General features: G+C 34.9%; 1 protein-coding gene across 1 annotated transcript in view; it reads left to right on the forward strand.

Annotated features, from left to right (window-relative positions):
• Positions 1-14,615, forward strand: part of Spata16 (spermatogenesis associated 16) — a 277,049-nt gene that overhangs the window by 23,946 nt on the left and 238,488 nt on the right. The gene's annotated exons all lie outside the window — the stretch shown is intronic.

Raw genomic sequence — 14,615 nt, forward strand, 5'->3', positions numbered from 1 at the left:
AAAAGTAGTAAAAGAATCATCTCCCCTAGGCAGTTAGAAAACAGGGCTTTCCAGAGTGGTCCCGTCTGCTACTTGGGGACACCCACTCCTCCCCACTTTGAAGAGGAAAGAAAGGATGAGGTCCTACTTGGTTTCTGAGAATAGTAACGGTGTGTGTGTGTGTGTTTTTTTGTTTTGCTTTATCCCAGTTAAGCTATATGCTCTGATGAAGTGTATGTTTTGAAGACATCTACTTCTGGGCAGAGATGATGGCTATTTCAGATTGCAGAGTCCATTTATTTGTGAGTGGAGGCGTTGTCTCCTTTACACCCCGTGTAACTACAGACAAAAGATCAAATATAACTGAGTAGGATTTTAGGAGACAATCCAAACTCTCTCTTGCTAAGACACAGGTCGGATAACCAACTTTGTATCCCAACATCATACCTGGCATCAAATGTGTCTGTCATATTTGATGTATGAATGAGTGAATGAATGAATAAATGAGTGCCTTTATTTTTAACATTATTTAATTTTTTATTGGTTCTTTTTAGTTGTACATGATAGTAGAATCCATTCTGATATAGTTATACAACATGGGATATATCTTATTCTAATTAGGAGCCCATTCTTGTGGATGTACACAATGTTGGGATTAACTGTGCTGTTTTCATATATGTACATAGGAAATATACCTCAGATTCATTTCCCTCCCTTCCCTCCATTCACCTTTGTCTAATCTGTTGAACTCCTAGCCCCAACCCCCTTATTATTGGCTAGCTTCCACATATTAGAGAAAACATTTGACCTTCGGTTTTGGGGGGGATTGGCTTATTTCATTTAGCATGATAGTCTCCAAATTTATCCATTTATTGGCAAATATCATAAAGTCATTCTTCTTAATAGCTGAATAATACTCCATTGTGTATGCATACCACATTTTCTTTTTCATTCATAAGGAGACAGCCATTCAAAAGCAATTCATCATGAACAATGAAAAATAGTTGGCCAGCTTAATTTAGTAAAATCTACATTTCATGTTCTTTATTCCTAAAGTATTTATAGACAGCAGTAAGGGGTCTCTGTTTTTGAAATACCAGGAAAGTGCTTCCCATTCTTGGGAAGCCACTAGTTTGAAATAATTGCATGAAAACTTATTTCACATTGATAAGTATTTTTGTTTAACCTCTTGTGATTAAATTTAATGTACTAACAGTATTATTGTACATATCAAAGGCTTAGAATCTTTCAGATTTTGCCAGTGAGACCTTGGATTCATAAAGGTACTATCTTTTTAGTGTTATTGCAGGCTTGATGGACTGTTTTCTTCCAAATGAAAAAAAAAAATAACAAAAAACATTTTGGACCCAATAACATATTGCAGGATTTTTTGTTTTGTTTTGTTCTTCATGTGTGATAAAGGCTCAAGATATTTTGTAAAGCAAAAAGTAAATAAAGGGAAGATTCACTGGCAGCAAAGAGAGGCCAGAACACTTTAAAATAGCTAACTCTGTGCACAACCTGTAATTTTCTTCCTTGTCCTGATTTGAATAAGGAATGACTGATATGGGACAAAGGGATTCAGTTGAGGCAAGTCTATTGTGTAGCATCTCAGCTAGGATTAAAACAATTTTCAAAGCTCTTCTCCAAGAGCATAGGGCCAAGTTAAATGGGTGAGTTGCCATGGAGTGTAACCAAGTACATAATCAAGATAGAACTGAGATTTTTTTTTTATTCCCCAAGTGGACTTTTCACTGAAGTATCTGTTTGACCTTATTCAATCTGTTACTCGTCTGTGTTATTATAACCAAATGGCTAAAACTTCCCATATGGTCACTTTCAAAGACCCTTTCAGAGAGAAATAATGTTAAAAGCCATTCAGAAAATTTGAAAAACTCCTTTTTTTTTCTTTCTTGCCACAGTTAAGAACAGAAAGGAAGTACTTATAAGTTGTTCATCATGAGAATAGTGAAACCACCACTTTGGAAATTAATTAACAAGTTAAAAAAAGCAACAAGTAAGGCTGAATCATGAGCTATGGAATCTTACCATGATCTCAAGGCATAAACCTGAGTTTTAATGCTTACTGCAAGAGGAAATTTTTTTCTAATTAACATGCACAATGACTAAAGCCACATTTTGCTACATCGAATTTGACTGCAAGTTGTCTTTTTTTTTTTTAATGTGACACATCAGTTCGAAACAGATGAATAGGTACCCCAACAATGGTAGGACAGTGTAACAAAAGTGATACAAACACCATATGCTCAAGGGTTTTTAAATCCTTTTACATCAGGGAGCCCAGAATATTGTTTCTCAACTAGTGTAGAATATATTGAGTCATCTTCTTGGAAAGTAACATTCAAGTTGTAACATTTTGCACCCATAAACAGCCTTGCAGATTTTTTTCCAAGATGTTATAAAATAAAATATTATAGCAGTCTGGCTTAAAGATCATCAAAATAGAGACGATAACTTATCACAGCTCTGGCTAAATTTCAGAATATACATGATGAATGAGCATGAGCCATCTGTCCAATAGAAAGAGAATCTCCTAATTGTCTAATTTTTAAAAATTGCTGAGCAATAATTCTGCAATAATAAAAATGAAAATAATTATAGGATAACAGTTAACATTTATTGAACATTTACTGTTATCAGACCACCTTCCTCTATGAGTCTTCTCAACAACCATATGAGATACATATTATCATTAGCCCCATTTTGGAATTAAGGAAACTAAGAAGCCAGTGTCTACAACTGATATCAGCATCATTCCAAATTCTCTATATAATGGGAAAATTGTAAAAGTAACATGAGAATAATGATTCAACTTTACCTCTAGATTCTCAAAACCTTCAGGGATATATTTGTTTACATATTATATGACATAATATATAGCCACATACATCTGTGTACTTCTGTTATGAAATGTGCAGGATTCATGTATTTGAACCACTAATATTTCACAATTTGGGCAATTTCAAAAGGTAATTGAGCTGATTTGACATGGGATGAGTGTTAAATAGCTCTTTTTAACCTTGAATGGAAACTGAAGCTGAAGTCACTCTGCAATCCAGAATTGCATGACAACTGGAAGATTTAAATAGACCATTAAAAACCATATTTCAAAAGACCAGCATTATAATTACTGGATAGAAATCAGAGCTCCTGATTTAAATTCCTTTTCATAGATGAATTAGTTGTTCTATCTTCCTATTTGTTTTAGATTTACTTAAATAAGTCATACATACGCTTTTCAAGAGTAAGCACTGGTATATGGGATTGACATTTAAAATAATTAAATTTCTTTCTACAGAAAGGAATTGTATATAACTGAGCTCATGTTTTCAAAATGTGTTTGAAAATATAGACTTGAAAATATTGGTCTTGCTTTTCTTCAGGCAGCCTTAGCTTATTACTTATGAGGGTGATAGCTCCACATGTTAGTTTAAAAGTTATTGGACTCAACCTGGGTCTGTGTTTGTCTGCTGGAATAACTTTCCTTAGGAAATCCCACATTGTGGGTGTTCATCTGATTTCACATGCATGAATGCTTCAATGCTCTCCCACCAGTTCTCACTTCAATTCCTATTAGCCAGCATAACTCAAGCAGAAGAATTCAATGCTGTCTTTAAAGATCGCCAGTTATAGCTCGAGAAGACATTGTATTGTCACCCTCCTACCCCCACAAAAAAGCATGTATTTAACTTGTTAGAAATCAGCTCAATTTTGTTAACCTGAAGAGGTAAGGAACAAAACTATGGCATAATAACTACTTTAAATCCCTGTTGAACAGAAACCTGGAAACCGAAGTTTAAGGTATAGAAGAATAATAACAACAAAGAACTGCAGTTGTCCCATGGTTTCCACATTGCTGTTCAGCATATAACCACAAGTCTAATATAGCTGCTTTCTAGAGAGGTGTGTGTGTGTGTGTGTGTGTGTGTGTGTGTGTGAGAGAGAGAGAGAGAGAGAGAGAGAGAGAGAGAGAGATCCTCCTCAGAGAAAGACAGTGGAGGAATGAATACATGAAAGGCATCTAAATCTCCTTAAGTATTGGGGGTAAGGCTTAATTAAAGGCTCTGAAAAACTCATACCTCTTAGTTAACTTCCACATTTTTTTATATTCACTATTGTAATTAACACTATGATCACTACCACATTGAGGGGAAAGATTTGATACACATTAAAATTGTCACCATTTATAAATTTAGACATTTTGACTCAACACACTTGTGCAGAACGACTTCAAAATGTTGCCTTTATCACCCAATTCGGTGAATGTAGAAAAGGAAGTTCCACAGTTAAGAGAAATGTTAGCTTCTGCAGTTGCCATTTCTCCTCCTGTGGATCCTGCCTTCCATGGACCTCAGAGTGGTGTTGACCAGTACCTACACTAAACTGGTGAGCTGACTTTGTTCTTACGTTTACATGGTGGGTGACATCTTCTGTTGGCAACTTATCTCTTGACATCCCCACTTCTCAGTAGTTTTCTAATTTCTCCATGTTGTTCATATCTACACTGTGCTCTTAAGAATAATGGGGTAGAGTTTAGGCAAAAGGGTAAGGAGATACTTTTTGGAGAAAATCCCTCCAGATCCTAATTCATCTCTACCTCCAGGTTTGAGAGTGCTACTTCTGTATGGAACAATCCTACCTGCAGATGTCTCTGGCATAGACTCATTTAGACATACGGGGATGGCAGAGGCACATCAAGCAAGGTATTGAAGCCCCATTCTGCCAGTGCTGGAATGTTGAAATCAGGACAGGGACTGTTAAAACTTGCCAATCGGAGATAATTCAGTAATGGTTTAAAATAACTTCATTGGGTGAATATTGAACAAAATAGAAGATCTAATTCCCTTTCAGGTCTATTTTCCCTTCTCAAGTAGTTACCATTTTCTTTTTCCTTGCCTAGACATAGGAGAGTAAAGCTTGCTCATTTACATGGCTACCAGAGGTCTTGGGTCATTGTTCTCTCTGGTCCTAACTGACTGCATGAAACATCCTTTTCCTAGGGATTGAGGGTTAACTGACATAGAATTATTACTGAGTTTATATAATCATGTCTTTATTCACCATACTTCCCAAATGAGAAAGCAAACAGTTGCAGAGAAGTTGGAAACTAGAGAAAACATAGGGCGTTTTCCTCCTTCTGCATGACTAAAGTTTTACTATCATAATGGAAGCCAGCAACTTCTTCACGTCCCTTGCAGTTTGTCCAGGCTCTCTAATCAGAGGCTCTTTCCCACTCTACCCATCAGATGCCCATTCTAAAAGTTTCTCAGATACTTTTAAGAATATCGTTTCATTTGTTCTGTGGTGGTTTTGCCCTCCTGGAGAGTTTTCAATAAAAACAACTCTTAACTGACTCTTACATTTTTACACTGCCCATGACTCATATTTTCTGACAATACAAACATTGTAGTAAGGGAGTAGGGGACATATGTTTAGGAAGGACAGACCTTAGGTAAACTCAGGGTCTTTGATATATGAACTTTCAAGCTGTCCTCATCTATAATATTGTTAATGGAAAACTCTTAATACAAAATACACATTTAGTAAAATACACAAATTATAAGTGGATAGCTTAAGGATTTTTTTAATCAAGTAAACACATTTGTGTAATCAACCCTCTGATCCAGAAATGGTGGTCCTGGTAATTTCAGGAGCCCCTTTCTGCCCCATTTTAGTTACTAGTTACCCTTTCAAGAGTGGCCACTATTCTGAGTTCTAACGCCACAATTAGTTTTACCTTTCTTTGATATCTATTTAAAAGAGTTATATAATCTGTGTTCTTTTGTTTCTGGCTTCTTTATCTCAACATTTTTTAAGAGTCTTCCATGTGATTTCTTGCAGTTATGGTTCATTTATCCTCACTGCTATATATTTTTCTATTGTATAAATATAACCATATTTTTTACTGTTGATGGATGTTTATGATATATTCAGTATTTTATTACCATGAATAATGCTTTTCTAAACATTATTCACCAGTTATTTTGTTGAGCATGTGTATGCATTTCTGCTGGGTATATAAGAAAACAGTTAAACTTTTTTAAAAAAGTTTATTGGTCATTTGGAGATTCTCCTTTGTGATATATTTATTAAAATTTTTGTCCTATTTCTCTACCAGGTCATCTGCCTTTCACATTAATTTATATATATATATATATATATATATATATATATATATACACACACATATGTATATATATATACATATGTGTATATATATATATATATCAGATATATTTTTCTTATACTTTGAATTGGCTTTTCATTTTTGATGCTGTGTTTTGATGAGCAGGAATTATTACAGGTTTCGTATCCCTTTTCAAAAATGCTTGGGGCCAGAAGTGTTTTGGATTTCAGATCTTTCAGATTTTGTAATATTTGCCTATACATAATGAATACCTTGGGAAGGAACCCAAGTCTAAACATAAACATTTATTTATGTTTCATATACACCTTTATTTTAATGCATTTGCATTTTGATTGTGGCCTGTTACACAAGGAATTTCCATTTGTGACATCAGAAAGTTTTGCATTTTGGAGCATTTCAGACTTCAGATTTTTAATTTTCAGATTAGGTGTGCTCATCTTGCACTTATGACATGATCCAATTATTTTAAGAAATCTTTTCCTACACGACTTGTGAAAATTTTCTTTTAACAGCATTAATCTCATTTTTTTTACATTTAGTTTTTCATTGCTTTTGAAATTGGTATTTTGTGTAACATGTAAAGGTAGGAATCAGAATTAATTTTTGTGTACTTTGCCCAACACCATTTATTTAAAAGATTATAATTCCTTCATTACAGGTCAGGGTAATTAATTAAATGACCATTTTCTTTGTGAATCTATTTTTGGATTTTTTAGATTCTGTTCAAATTGGTTGTTTACCCTTATATCAAGAGCTGTCTTAATTGCTATAGCTTCATTCATAATAACCACCAATACCTAGCTGTTTAAGTTCTCCAGCTTTATTCTTCTTCAAGATTAACATGGTTCTGCCAGGTGCAATGGTACGTGCCTGTAATCCCAGCAGCTTGGGAGGCTGAGGCAGGAGGATCATGAGTTTAAAACCAGCCTCAGCAAAAGAGAGGCACTAAACAATTTGGCAAGACCTTGTCTCAAAATGAAATATATAAAAAAAAGGGCTGGGGATGGGGCTCAGTGGTTAAGCACCCCTAGGTTCAATCTCCAGTACCAAAAACAAACAAACAAAAAAGATTAACATGGTTCTTCTTGGCCCTTTGTATATAAAATGTGAAATTTGTCCTAACTTACTTCAATTTTAGTAAAGATTTCAGATAAACTTGAAACAAATGTACACTTCAAAGTTCTTCAGTACAAGAGTACACATCTGTCAATTAGGTCAAGTTTGTGACTTCTTTTGCATAGAGCTTCTATATTCTCTTATGTTTTTCCCTACTTTTTCCTTTGAAATTCTGTCAGCTATTAACATTTGTCAATTTTGCCTTTTATCTTTAAATTTTTCTTTCTGTATTTTAAAGCCACATTTTGACAGTATGTATCTAAAGTGGTGCTATCTTCTTTTTGCATAGCCCCCTTGTCGTTATAAAAATATCCTCTGCATCCATTAAGGTACAGTCAGCAAACAGAAACTAAACAGATCTACAACAAAGAATTATTAACTGGATAAAAATTATTTAACAACTAAAATGAACAGAAAGAGAACAGGAGGATTGCAGTATCCTTAGCAATAAGGAAATGTGAACAAGGAAAGAACTTGGAACATGAGAGGATTTCCTGCAAGACTAAGATTCAGATCTCTGAGGAGAGGGTGTGGCTGTGCTGGGGACTCAGTAAAGTGGGTTTTATTTGCCTTGAAACCAGGAAAGCAGAGTTTCCAAAAGGATGCATCTGCTGTCCTGTGAGGGCCACCACTGAAGTGGGAAACACTTCTGGACCCCTACAAACCAAGGCACTTGCTGCTGGTGAAAACAGAGCATCAGAAAGAAAATTCCTTTCTTCCTCTTCCAGCCCTGCAGTGTTTCTCTACTGGCAGTGCCTGACTTCCAGCCCACTGGAAAAACAGAAATGTCATCAGTTCAGTTCCATTATCACATACCGGGAGAGGTGCAGTTTGCTGCTGACAGACAGTAAATTAGTAACTTCATCTGATATTAGTAGAGCCACCCTCTGAGCTTGGTTGATGTTACATGGTTTTATTTTTAACTTTTCTGGGTTCCTTATATTTAAATATTTATATTTAAAGTATCCCCTAAATAGAATATACTTGAAGTTTGTTTTTTGTTTGTTTTTTTGTTTTTGTTTTTTTGTTCCAGGATAGCAATCTTGGACTTAATTGGAATCTTTGATACTTTTAAATCTTAAAATTACAGCTGGTGTATTTTGGTTTATATTTACTATATTACTACCTGCTTTTAATTGGGTCCCTTTTCATTCATTTCTTATTTTTTTCAGATTGATAAATACATTTCAAATTTTTCCTGTGTCAATTTTTAGTTATATATTTTATTATTTCTCACTTGTACCCTACAAATTACAGCATAATTCTTGATTAATTAAATCTATTACAAATAATTATGAAATATCTTAAACGTTTAGAACAGTAGAATAACTTACTTATCCTTTTTCAACTTTTGCATTGTGATTGCCATTATTTTTAATTCCATATACATTTCAAAGCCTGTAGAGACATTTTTAAAATTTATTTACTTTTTTTGTGGTGGTGGTGCTTGGGCTGGAATCTGGGCCCTCCTGTGTGCTAGGCATGAGATTCATCCCCAAGCTCCTGAGAAATTTCTATTGTATTTGAGTATTGTTGTTTAACAATAAGTAGCATTCCTATATGTATATTCTCACATAATAACCCTTTATTATTCCTCATTTCCTCCCACAATTCTCTTTTGCTTCTGCCTCATTCTCACACTGTGTTCCTTATGGGTTTTAACTACACTTTTCCAGAACTTTTTACGGTGTTTTACATCTCTAAAGTTCTTTTCTGTATTTTCCACTATTTATCTGCTTAAGTTGAGGCATTTTTCTGTTTACTGTTTCTTAAATTTACTAATCCTGTCCTCAGTCACATCTAATCTGTCATGAGTTAATTGTAGATAGCATACTTTTCAGTTCCAGAATTTTTGTTTAATCCCTTTTTATAGGTTCTGATGCTCTCTAAAATACTTTTCACCTCTCCTCTCATCTTGAATATGTTAGTTAAGGCTATTTAAAATCCCATGTGTGTGTTTTTATTGTCTATATTTTCTTTTGTTCCTTTTGTTTTTGTTTTGTGTATCTAATCTTCAGAGACTTTAGCATAATTAATATTTTTCTACTAAATGCTGACTATTGTGTTTAGAAAATTATAGAGGATCCATGTGATACATCTTCCCTGTAACAGATTAGCCCTTCACTTCACTAAGCAGATAACATTGTGGTTCATCTTAAATAATTAGAGACTAGGTAAGCAACATGTTCCATGTAGAGGCTGTGTTGCATCCCTGGAAAGAGTCTGCTTCCTGTTCACCTGGTTATCAAAGCATTTCTGCTGAAGATCCGATGCTTCCCCAAGGCCCTTCCTCTTGTGTATCTTTTGTCTCACAAGATTGCCAAAATTTCACATTAATTTTCAGAGTTTTCTACTGCAATATCCTGCTCCACGTAACCCCCAAATTGGCACTCTTTTTCTGAGTGGTAAACTGCTTCTGTGCTTGAACCCCCCAAATATCGACCCAAAGCTGTGCTGGTTTCAGTATCACCAATTGCTGCACCTCCTTTGCAGAAGGCTGTGTTGCTGCTCTCCTCTCCATGCCTAGAATTATCCAATGTACCCAAATAAAAACAACTAAAAAAATTAGCTTAGTTTGATGAGGGAAACCCTCTTGATTTCTCATGGCCTCCCCATCTCTCTAGTATACTCCAACAGATGATTTGTTACTTGATCCTTCTATTTGTTCTTAAAAGAAGTTTTGATCTGCTACTCTGCCTCACCCATAAGCAGAAGTCTAACGTGTAACAGTAGTTTCATTGACATAGTTTGTCAAGTTGAGATGTCAAAACAGCAGTTTTAAAATATGGCTTTGTTTTGAAGTTTGGCACACGTCAAAACTTTTTTTCTGAGAACTTCTTTGACTCTCTGGTTCTCTTTTGCTGAGATCAGTTGGGAAAATATTAGTGAATGATTAATGTACAATCAGTTCTTAAGTATTTCTGAGCACCATAAGCTTGTAAATCTTCATTAAATGTAATTGAAGCATGATTGAAAAAGGTTTTTAAAATCTCTTAATCATTTTGATACTGTCTTTTGTCTTAATTCCAAAGTTAATTTCTCCCACAGACAAATGCACTTGTACAAAATAAAATCATGAATTATACCAGACAAAGGTTTAGAAGAAATCGTCAAATAATATCATTAAAAACTGTACAAGTTAAATTATTATTTTTCTTTATCTAGGACAAATTTATATAAAAGTTCCAAATAGTTCTGTTTAAAAGCACTACATAATTATATTGTCTTTGGTAGAGAATCAAACCAACATTCTTGCAAAGAATCATGTGAGCCCTACTTTCAGCTCAGCTTTTCATGATGTGAAGTGACTTGGCATTCATAGTTAAGTGGATAGATAAGGCTGTCTCCTTGTCCAGATTCTGTAATAAGTACCATGCAACATTGTATCAGTCTGCTTACCTAATAGGCAGAATCCAGTGCATCACTCAACCTGAGTCAGAATCTGTGAAGTCTAGAAACTGTGGGCCTCAGGGGACTCTGATGCATTCTGAAGTAGGACCTTTTACTAAATCATAAACTCTCTGAAAGAGAAGGCATTACCAGTACCAACCTAAGTCACAACACAGAGTGGTTACTTAGTAAATCGTGAATGAATGATTGAATAATTAATCAATTATTAAGAAAAGGTGGAACTTTGTCAGCACTCCATAATTCACCTTTGTTTACCACCTACTTTATGTCATGAGTTTTTGGCTGACAACTACTGAGGACACTGTGTTTTTAACAAATAAGTTTTGATTGAGTACACTAATATGAATGTGGTAGAAATCTAGAGTCAGAGACTATAGACCAACTTCCTCCTTTGCCACTGAATAAGGATAGACCCTTCTTGGCCTATCCTAAAATAAAAGAATTATAGTAGATACGCCCTATGATTCCTTTCAATGCTAAAAATTTATTTTCATGTTCAAAATGTTCGTTTCAAAATAATTGCAGGAACTATTATGTAACATTTTAGTACTCTTTTACTTGTGTTTCCTGAAATGATAGGTTTTACTTTTGAAAAAGTGAGAATATATACACTCAAGAAATAGTAAAATGTGGCAGGAAAAATCAGGTTAAATATGTTTTTTGTTTGTTTGTTTTTTGTTTTTTAGCAGATCCATTAGTGGTGACCAGGTGGAGCATTCTAATCCTACTGTGAGTTGAGAAAAGGAAATCACCATTTGGAATCATTGTAGATTAGACTGTAGGCAAGGGTTATCAGTGGACAATAAATAGAGGGGGGAAAGTTTGATGAGGAAGCAGGGAAATGACATGGCCTTAAAGTACCTCCCCAGAGACTGTGTTTAAATTGCCAGGGGAAAACTTGTGACTATGCTCTAGAGAAACTAGATAACATCTAGACCAGTCATCAAAATTGTCATCACCAAAGTAAGCCAAGTGGACACAGTATGCCTCCAGATGTGAGGCATTGAGAACAAAACAACATTATTTTGTCATATTCTGAAGGGGGATGTTTAACCTGAACATAATCATGAAGAAGTATCACCCTCAACCCCAAGGAAAAATAAAATTGAAGTAGATTCTGTAAAATAGTTGGCTCAGATCCTTTAAAGATGAAAAAAATCATGGGGTGGGATGGGGAAGAGGCTGAAGAACTGTCCCAGAGCAGAGACAAGTCAACAATATTCAGTACATTGTCTAAGACTGGATTTTATCCTAGAAGAAAAAAATTCTAAAGGGACATTATTGAGATAACTAAAGAAATGGGGATAGTAACTGTAGATTAGACAGGAGTATTGTATCAACGTCAACATCCCTGACATTGATAGCTGTATTTTGTTACAATAGAAAAATATCCCTGATCTTAGGAAATGTACACTGAAATATTAAGGGGTAATGAGACATGATGCCCCCTATCATCAAACATCTTACAAAATGAAATTATATATGCATATATATAACTATATATATATATATATAGACAATTTCATTTTGTAAGACATTTATATACATATATATTTATGTGTGTGTGTGTTTGTGTGTGTGTGTAAATTTAGTATCAGGGAAAGTGTTTACTACCTAACAAAGTCTAAAGTAAAAGACAGTTGGATAGGTACATTATAAACCTTGTTGACTTGAAGAAGCAAACAATGAAATTAGAAAAAAAGGAAAAAGAATTGGGATGCCACCAGGTTTGGAGAAGCTTCACGTGGCAAAGCCAATTTGTCAAAAGTTACCTTATATTTAGTAAACTGTACAGTTTAGTTGTATTTTTCTGTTTGTTTTACTTTTTAAAAATATTTGTTCTTTCACTTATACATGACAGTAGAATGTATTTTGACATCATACATACATGGAGTATAACTTCCCATTCTTGTGGTTGCACAAGATGTGGAGTTACACTGGTCATGTATTCATATATGAACACAGGAAAGTTTTTATGATTCATTCTTTCCCATTCCCATTCTCCCTCCCTCCATTCCCCCATCAAATCTGGTGAACCTCCATTCCCCACCCCACCCTACCTATTGTGAGTCAACATCCATATAGCAAAGAGAACATTTGACCTTTGGTTTTAGGGGATTGGCTTATTTCACTTAGCATGATAGCCTCCAGTTCCATCCATTTATAGGCAAGTGCCATAATTTCATTCTTCTTTATGGTTCGGTAATATTCCATGGTGTATATGTACCACATTTTCTTTATCCATTCATCTGTTGTAGGGCACTTAGCCTAGGTTGGTTCCATAGCTTGGCTATTGTGAATTGAACTGCAATGAACATTGATGTGGCTGCATCACTATAGTACGCTGATTTTAACTCCTTTGGGTATATGCCAGGGAATGGGACAACTGGGTCAAATGGTGGCTTCATTCCAAGTTTTCTGAGGAATCTCCATACTGCTTTCCAGAGTGATCACACCAATTTGCAGTCCCACCAGCAATGTATGAGTGTGTACAGCTTAGTTGTAAAGTGGTATAACTACAAAAAATCATTTTTAATTCTTCGTTAGTTGTACAATAAGATGGAGTTATCCAGTTGTTCAGTCAACAGGCATTTATTGTTTACCTAATCTACCTGGAGCCCATTCTCTGAATATAGCAGTGAAATGACATTCAATGTACAATCTCTCACTGAACTTACATTCTGGTGGGAAAGATAGATGTGAATGAAATATAAATAAGTAAATGCCACTGTAATAAGGAGCATGGAGAAATTAAGATAGATCTGTGACTGGTTATGTAATTTCATCAAATATGGCTTTGGGGGGAACAGAAATTTACACTATTATCTGAATAATGTAAAAAACACAATGGAGCAAACATTTCAGCCCAGCAAATGCAGAGGTTCTGAGTTGGGAATGAACTCATTTAGTTGAGCAGAATGAAAGTTAGGTGGCTGGAATATAGGAGACAAGAAGGGAAGATGCGATGAATCTTTAAGGGAGAACAGAGGCATAGGGAATCATACTTTCAGTGCTAAGGACAGCTGTTGGAAAGTTTTAAGCAAGAATGAGGAGGGATCTGATTTTTATTTAAAAGGATGACTTGGGCTGCTATGTGAAGAAGCCATTGCAATAATCAGGCAGGGGAACATGGGACGTGGAGGAGGATATTAATCATGAATTTATATAGAGGCAGACCTTTGAAAGAAAGAGTCAAAGGACTAGACAATGAATTTTAGCATGGCTTTTGAAAGAAAGAAGGGATTCAGTTCTTTCTTGTTTGTTTTTGTTCAGACTTCCTCCCCTTGATCTCTGGCAGGAAAAATTTATCCCTTGAGATTTCCTCTAGGACATGATTATTTACAGTCACTACAATTTAATGACTTCTTAAGGATTTCTTTGTAATTTATCCTCCTTTTCTTTTTTTTCATTCTTAAATGCAGTTTCTTTTTTCAAAAAACACTGTTTTTCTCTTGGGTATTTTAAATTATTAAAAAATTGTAGCTTCTCTATATTCTTTTTTAATTAATTTTTTATTTATATATGACAGTGGAATGCATTATAATTCTTATTGCACAAATAGAGCACAATTTTTCATATCTCTGGTTGTATACAAAGTATATTCACACCAATTCATGTCTTTATGTACTTTGGATAATAATGTCCTATATATTCCACCATCATTTCTAACCCCATACTGCCTTCCTTCCCCTCCCACCCCTGTGCCCTATCTAGAGTTTGTCTATTCCTCCCATGCTCCCCCTTCCTATCCCACTAAGAATCAGCCTCCTTATATCAGAGAAGACATTCAGCATTTGGTTTTTTGGGATTGGCTAACTTCACTTAGCATTATCTTCTTCAACTCCATCCATTTACCTGCAAATGCCATGATTTTATTCTTCTTATTACTGAGTAATATTCCATTGTGTATAAATGCCACATTTTTTTAATCTATTCATCT

This window comes from Marmota flaviventris, chromosome 8, assembly GCF_047511675.1.
Source record: "Marmota flaviventris isolate mMarFla1 chromosome 8, mMarFla1.hap1, whole genome shotgun sequence".
Taxonomy (NCBI): Eukaryota; Metazoa; Chordata; class Mammalia; order Rodentia; family Sciuridae; genus Marmota; species Marmota flaviventris.